The sequence below is a fragment of the Giraffa tippelskirchi genome, chromosome 4, assembly GCF_054371585.1.
Source record: "Giraffa tippelskirchi isolate mGirTip1 chromosome 4, T2T-mGirTip1v1.2.pri, whole genome shotgun sequence".
Lineage (NCBI taxonomy): Eukaryota > Metazoa > Chordata > Mammalia > Artiodactyla > Giraffidae > Giraffa > Giraffa tippelskirchi.
This window is the reverse complement of record NC_137278.1, coordinates 186,872,576-186,880,884: the sequence shown is the minus strand read 5'-3', so window position 1 is coordinate 186,880,884 and position 8,309 is coordinate 186,872,576. Positions and strand designations below refer to the sequence as shown.

At 38.2% G+C, this 8,309-nt stretch overlaps 1 pseudogene; it reads right to left on the bottom strand.

The window, feature by feature from the left end:
• Positions 1 to 2,294: 2,294 nt before the first annotated feature.
• Positions 2,295 to 2,410, bottom strand: LOC145504096 (5S ribosomal RNA; annotated as a pseudogene).
• Positions 2,411 to 8,309: the final 5,899 nt, after the last annotated feature.

Sequence of the window (8,309 nt, the reverse complement as noted above, 5' to 3'; positions counted from 1 at the left end):
GTTATGTTATTCTATTTCATAATATAATCAGAGGATTTCAGGGTAATACTATGCTTTAAAAATTATCTACTTTAAGCCCACATTTTAGAGATGAGCAAACTGGAGGTATTTAGTGATTTGTCCAAGGTCACATAGCTAGTTGGTGGCAAATTAGGAAGTTAAACTTAGTTTAAATGTCAATAGTCTTTCTCCCAACTTCAGAAATTCTCCTTTTCTCTAGTAACATCAACATTTGTATTCACAGTGTTCCGTAATATGCATGTATTCTCTCTCCTAATTAATGGTAAAGGACCAGAACACTACTGTCAGATAACATCTGCCATGACGACATTTGCATTTCTAAAAGATCACTCTGACTTTGGAAGCTAAGGAAAGCAGGGGTGAGAAGAGGCAGGAATAGAGACCCAGAAGTAGAGGATGGACTTGTAGACACAGTAGGGGAAGGAGAGGGTGGGAAAAAATTGAAAGTGGCATTGACATATATATATATATATATATATATATATACACTACCATGTGTAAAATAGATAGTTAATGGAAACTTGCTGTACAACACTGGAATCTCAGCTCAGTGCTCTGTGATGACCTAGAGGGTGAGATGGGGGGAAGGGTGGGAGGGAAGCTCAAGAGGAGGGGAATATAGGTGTGTATGTGTGTGTGTGTTGGGGGGGGCAGGGTTAGTGGTTGAGCCTTATCCAACTCTGCATACTCATGGATTGTAAGCCTACCAGGCTCCTCTATCCATGGAATTTCCCAGGCAAGAATACTGGAGTGGATTGCCATTTCCTCCTCCAGGTGTTCCTGACCCAGGGCTCAAACCTGTCTCTCCTGCATTGCAGGCAGATTCTTTACCATCTGAGTCACAAGGGAAGCAGTAATATTGAAGAGGAAAAGTTAAAATTTTACATAACCTCCTGCTCCTTCTGCCTCTGTAACTCAGCTTGCTCCTTGCAAAGTCTGGATCATGTAGGTCACGTAGTCTCAGAAAGTGGGGACTTACAGTACTAGGAACTGGAGCTTATCTCACTCACCCTTGCCCTGCTCTTTGCAAATGCCCAGCCCCTGCAAACCTGCTTAACCATGCCTGTCCATGTAAAGGTCAGGCATCCCCCTTCCCATCTTGACTGCTGTTCCGTGCACAAAAAACCCCTTAGTTTAAACCAGCCTATTAGCAGCTAGTGTTGCCCACTATAGTCTGTCTATAAAAACTCTGCAACCCCTTTGTTTGGGGCTCCGAGCTTGGAGTGTTAACTCCTCTGGGCCCGCCGGCATAATAAACCTGAGTTTTCCAACTCTCTGAGTGTGGTGCTTGGTTTCTCAATTACTGGTCTCTGCAACAATATATATACGCTTATAGCTGATTCACGTTGTTGTACAGAAGAAACCAATACAACACTGTGAAGCAATTATCCTCCAATTAAAAAGTTTTTAAATTTTTAAAAGTTAAAAAAAAGTAGATTGCAGTAGTGTAGGTGGGAGATGACGATAATTTTATCTAGAAAAGTATCCATATAGAAGCACAGAAGATGATTCTAAATCAGTTAAAGTTAATATGATACGGTGATGGAATAGTTATGAAGAAAGAGAGAGAAGGGGTGATAAAAATGATTTCCAGAATTTTGGATTACACAACTGGAAATATGGCAATATTATTTGCTGAGAAAGGAAATAATAGAGGAGAACCAAAGTATTAAGCAAACTTTGGTAAGTTATGATATGGTAGGACAATTACCCTATTTTAGTAACTTTCATAAAAAGAAAGTTTAGCTTTTTCTTCATCATTAGAAAGGCAGACTATGGAATTAGACCTTCAGATTATAAATCCCAGCTGCTACACTTACTAAATGACTATCCATGGAAAGTTACAAAGCCACTCTCTCTCAGTTTCCTCATTTGCTGAATGAGGATTTTCAGATGAAGGAAAAAATTGTAATTTCTTCCTACAGTTGTAAGAACTATATATCTACTTATATTTTTTTCAAGCAAGATTTCAATAAATGTTAACTAATATTATTATATTTCTATTCTCATTCTAGTGAAGAGGAAATTGAAGTATGAAGGTAAAAGTGTTGTTAGTTGCTCATTCGTGCTGGATTCTTTGTGACTCCGTGGACTACAGCCCAGCAGGCTCCTCTGTCCATGGGATTTTCCAGGCAAAGATACTGGAGTGAGTTGCCATTTCCTTCTCCAGGGGATCTTCCAGACTCAGGGATCAAACCCTGGTCTCCTGTACTACAGGCAGATTCTTTACTGACTGAGCTAAGAGGAAAGCTCAAAGGAGAGGGTAGGCAAAAAGCCTACAGCACCGTATTGCCAGGCGGTCTCCCATCAAGTACTAAACAGGCCCAATCCTGCTTAGCTTCCAAGATCAGACTAGATCCAGTGCATTCAGGGTAGTATGGCCATAGACTAGAGTGGATATCTGTTCCCTTCTCCAGGGGATCTTCCCAACCCAGGGATCAAACACAGGTCTACCACATTGCAGGTGGATTCTTTACCAGCTGAGCCAGGAGGGAAGCCCAATAGAAGTATAAGAAGTTTAAATCACCTGTCCACGATAGCACAAATAGTTACAGGGCAGTCATACTGATTTCACACTCAATATTCTTAATACAAAATGTTAGTATTTCTAATCAAACTTTAAAGTTTTTATGGTTAAAATAAACTCTAATTGCATTAACTAAAAACATACTTTTAGCCTGGGTTTTGGATTTGGATAGATTTCTTATGAAAATTCGGGGATATTTCTTAACTATCCCTTTAACTATTTCCATGATTCTCTTCCTGATCATGTTGAAACACTGTCAAAAATGACAAATAATGATTCTTGCTGAAGCAAATGGAACTTTATGACATCACGCTTTGAAGAGCAAACAAATCTGTAATCTTATCTTTTTTGACAGTTATAAAGGACATTTCAGAAACTGATTGCATCTGCGATGATTTTAAGAGGGTTAGCATACAACTAGAGAAAAAAATTTTCTTAAAAATCTTTTCCCTAGGGAAAGTAGTCTAAAAGATATTGTTCTTAATTCACACATACTGTCAACTTTTCCTTCAGATTCAATACTGATTACTATAAAATGTCATTTTATACTACTCAAAGATGGAATATCTTGTTATATGTATATATTCAGCTTTTTTCACTGTATTATATAAAGTAAATATTACTGCTAATTTCCAAAGTTTCATTATCTTTGTGTTTTGTGTTATCCATTCTATTACACAATTTTAAACACTTAATTTTCATGTTATCTTAAAAGCATCTTCTGCCATTTGCTAATCCAGAGGATATTTTGATGAATGGAATGTGACATGGTAAGGCCACATATGTAGTATGGATTTCAAGATGGCTCAGTGGTTGCCAGTATCCATTGCATCATCAAAAAAGCAAGAGGGTTCTAGAAAAACATCTACTTCTGCTTTATTGACTATGCCAAAGCCTCTGACTGTGTGGATCACAACAAACTGTGGAAAATTCTTCATGAGACCAGAATACGAAACTACCTGACCTGTCTCTTGAGAAATTTGTATGCAGGTCAAGAAGCAACAGCTAGAACCGGACATAGAACAACAGACTGGTTTCAAATTGGGAAATGAGTACATCAAGGCTGTATATTGTCACCCTGCTTATTTAACATATATGCAGAGTACATCATGAGAAATGCCGGACTAGATGAACCACAAGCTGGAATCAAGATTGCTGAGAGAAATATCAATAACCTCAGATATGCAGAACTCCACTCTTATGGCAGAAAGTGAAGAAGAACTAAAGAGCCTCTAGATGAAAGCAAAAGAAGAGAGTGAAAAAGTTGGCTTAAAATTCAACACTCAGAAAACTAAGGTCATGGCATCTGGTCCCATTACTTCATGGAAAATAGATGGAGAAACAATGTGAACAGTGACAGACTTTATTTTCGGGGGCTCCAAAATCACTCCAGATGGTGACTGCACCCATGAAATTAAAAGATGCTTGCTCCTTGGAAGAAAAGCTACGACTTACCTAGAGCATATTAAAAAGCAGAGACATTACTTTGTCAACAAAGGTCCATCTAGTCAAGGCTGTGGTTTTTCCAGTAGTCATGTATGGATGTGAGAGTTGGACTATAAAAAAGCTGAGTGCTGAAGAGTTGATGCTTTTGAACTGGTGTTGGAGAAGACTCTTGAAAGTCCCTTGGACTGCAAGGAGATCCAACCAGTCCATCCTAAAGGAAATCAGTCCTGAATATTCATTGGAAGGACTGATGCTGAAATTCCAATTGTCCACCTAATGTGAAGAACTGACTCACTGGAAAAAACACTGATGCTGGGAATGATTGAAGGTGGGAGGAGAAGGGGACAATAGAGGATGAGATGGCTGGATAGCATCACCAACCCAATGGACATGAGTTAGAGTAAACTCTGGGAGTTAGTGATGGACAGGGAAGCCTGGCATGCTGCAGTCCGTGGGGTTGTAAAGAGTCAGACACAACTGAGCAACTGAACTGAATTGAACAGTGGTAAAGAATCTGCTTGCCAACACAGGAGACACAGGCTTGATCCCCGGGTTGGGAATATTCCCTGGAGGAGGAAATAGCAACCCACTCCAGTATTCTTCCTGGGAAAAGTCCATGGAATTGCAAAGAATTGGACATGACTGAGCAACTGATCACCACATGATAAGATTATCATACCTAATTCCTTTAAGTCTTTGAAAATAGCACTAATTGCTGCCATGCAACTTAAAATAATTGTATTGCTTCTTATTTTCTAACTGAGCCAAGGATATATGTACAGTGTCCAAGCCATGCTCTTCAGTTTCTCTACAGTAAAGTCTTAGTTCTTACTCCACAGGAAGCCAGTGTGAAAGTTTCATCAGCTGCTAAGTGTTTTTATCCTCATTAGGTACCCATGAGTGGAAAAATAACCACTCGTTGATGTTCTTACCCACTGCATCCATTGTGAAGCAAATGCAGGCCAGGAATGCATTTATTACCTGACCTGCTTCTCCTCCCATGATGAGGGACCATCAGGGTATTTTAGTTTCCTGGTATTGCTTGAGTTACTGACTTACCCTTATCTGCCCTTGGAAGACCTATCACAAGTATGGAAACTGGATTAAGATTTTCCACTGTGAAAATCATAGACTAACATCAGCCTTCTGCTCTCCCGCTGTTCATTGTTTTTGATTTTTAATCAAATAATGACCTCATTGGCTGCCATTTTTCTTAGGTTTAATAACTTAATGGTTTATTCCCCCTTATTGTGTATTTCAATATGTCAGTATCCCATGCTGGCCATTCTAGTCTTGTTGCTCATTACAATAATTTCATTCATTTTGGGGCTGACAATTATGTGCTGCTACATTGCTCCTGCTGTTCTTGAACTCTGACACCCCCACTGACACTACATTTATTTTTTTTTAATTTATTTTTAATTGAGGATAATTGCTTTACAATATTGTGTTACTTTCTGACATACATCAATAAGAATCAGCCATAGGTATGTATATGTCCCCTTCCTCTTGAAAATCCCCTACCACCTCCTACCCCATCCCACCCCTCTAGGTTATCACAGAGCACCGGATATGAGCTCCTTGCTTCATACAGCAAATTCCCACTGGCTATCTATTTTATATATGGTAATGTATATGTTTCAGTGTTATTCTTTCAATTTGCCCCTCCCTCTCTTTTCCCCACAAGTCTATTCTCTATGTCTGCATCTCTGTTCCTGCCCTGCAGATAGGTTCATCAGTACCATCTTTTTAGATTCCATATATATGCATTAATATATGACATTTGTTTTGCTCTTTCCGGGTTACTTCACTCTGATACTATTTTTCAAAATGTTATATCTGCAAAGAATTGCCTCTTTGGATCTCCTACTTTTTTTCCTCCTAATGCTGTCTTAAGCACCTATCCTTCAATGCTCATGTTAAATTCACTTCTCTGTCATAAAGCTTTCTCAGATTCCCCAGCCAGAATGAATCACATCTATGCTTTCTCATATTTAGTTTGTAGGGGTTTTCTCAGGTTCTATTTTAGAGGTAGTTATGTATTTTCCCATTTTATGGTCCATAAAAAAGGTTGAACACCGAAGAATTGATGCTTTTGGATTGTGGTGCTGGAGAAGACTCTTGAGAGTCCCTTGGACAGCAAAATCAAACCAGTCAATCCTAAAGGAAATTAACCCTGACTATTCATTGGAAGGACTGATGCTTAAGTTGAAGCTCCAGTACTTTGGCCACCTGATGCAAAGAGCTGACTCACTGTGAAAGACCCTGATGCTGGGAAAGATTGAAGGCAAAAGGAGAAGGAGATGGCAGAGGATGAGATGGTTATATAGAGTCACTGACATAATGTTCATGAACTTGGGCAAACTGAGAAAGGAAAGCCTGGTGTGCTGAAGTCCGTGGAGTTGCATAGAGTTGAACACAACTTGCGACTGAACAACAGTGTATTTTACTAAATCGTAGGATCGCTGAGCATGCAACCTTGTCCATTTTATCACCGACTCTCCTGAAGCTCTTTTTCTAACAGTCTGCCAGCTTCCTTTTTGGAAAAGATAAAGTCACTTGAGTAAAATTAACAGATAATTTGAGAAAATATAAAACATATAGTACAAAGATTCTAGGTGCTCATATATTTCAATAGTTAGTATTTTTTTCATTTGTAGATGCTAGAAATTAAGAAATAAAAAGCAAATCAGAGTTTTGATTCCCTCAATCTATGTAAAGCAGGTACAAAGGCACATTCTATAAAAGTGTATTTATTGTGTCTGAGAATCTCATCCATACAGAATGGCAGGTAAAAAAGAAGTTTATTAATTTCAATGGAGCAATTGATATACATTACACCAAAATCCTTCTGCATTTAGTATATTACATTTTCTAGTGACTAATTTAAATAAAGTAGCATGGATGAAGTACTTGTAATGATCCATTTATGTATACATTTATATATTTTGTAGACCTATATGTACAGATATAGATAGATCTTGACATGGTTAGAGGAAGGAATATAACAATAGTGACTTATTTATGTTAGTATTCTGTGCTAGTTTACTTTATCTAAAGATCTCCAGGGCTTTACAAACATTAACATCTCCTTCTTATCCAGGAGATAAGTATCATTACCCAAGAGTTATAGTGAAGTGATGGAGGCACAAAGAGATTAAGTGATTTCTTCAAGGTTATTGTCAGTTGTGACAAGAAAAGGATAGAAGTTAGATTTATGAATGTTGGTCTTATGCTTTAACTATTCTTGGACTCTGCATATGAGTTACCCAAAATATCCAGAGAAAAAATATTGAGACTACAGTGAACAAAGACCATGTGGGTAAAAACAAAGTATTTGGATATTCAACATCACTGATTAAATAAATAAAATCCGGAAAGCTGACGTTACTGAAAAGGAGATTATCCATAGTTTGTAATTAAGGAAGTTTGGAAGAGATTGTGTTACCTCATATTCCAATCGATTTGTATAGAAGGTATACAACTGTGCTTTGAGAAAATTCTAAACCTATATATCAAGAAAAACATGTTTATGTGTTTACAGCATTTGAATTCATTACAATGGACTATAGCACTCTGTAGGCCTAAAAACTATTTTGGGTAACATATTTTCACTGCTCTTTGTTTTAACAACCCATCCTATCAGATCAGGTTATAAAGGCTAAAATTAAGTGACCTCTAGGTAAAGCAGAATTCTACTGTGAAAGCAAAAGAGAATTTATTCTTTTACTGTGGTAAATCAGACAAAAGAATTGTCTTTGTGCAGATAGCCTAAGGAAGGGTAAATCTGCATCTGTAATATGTATTTGTTTATCCCATGATTGTTTATAAGAAATAAAATTGATTCCAGGCAACTACTACAAAGTCCTGGGCATTCTTACTGTGTAAACAGCTTTGAAGGCAAGTGATTTTAGAAAATGAAGCAAGTCATGCGAAGTTTCTTCACTATGAACCAAGCTTTCACATTTGCAAATGGAGGATGTCTACAGGTGCCTTCATGTTTGCATTAGGAGTTCTTCTATATCCCTCAATTTGTTGTCCTCCCTGTAGTATACCAATACCCTCATCTAGGCTTCCTAGGTGGTGCAGTGTTAAAGAATCTGCCTGCCAATGCAGGTGACGCAAGAGACATGGGTTCGATCCCTAAGTCAAGATGATCCCCTGGAGTAGGAAATGCCAGTTTACTCCAGTATTCTTGCCTAGAAAACTCCATGGACAAAGGAGCCTGGTGGACTACAGTCTATAAGGTCCCAAAGAGCTGGATGGACTGAGGAAGCACACACCCTCAGCTTAATCACAGTCAAGTGTGAAAGGA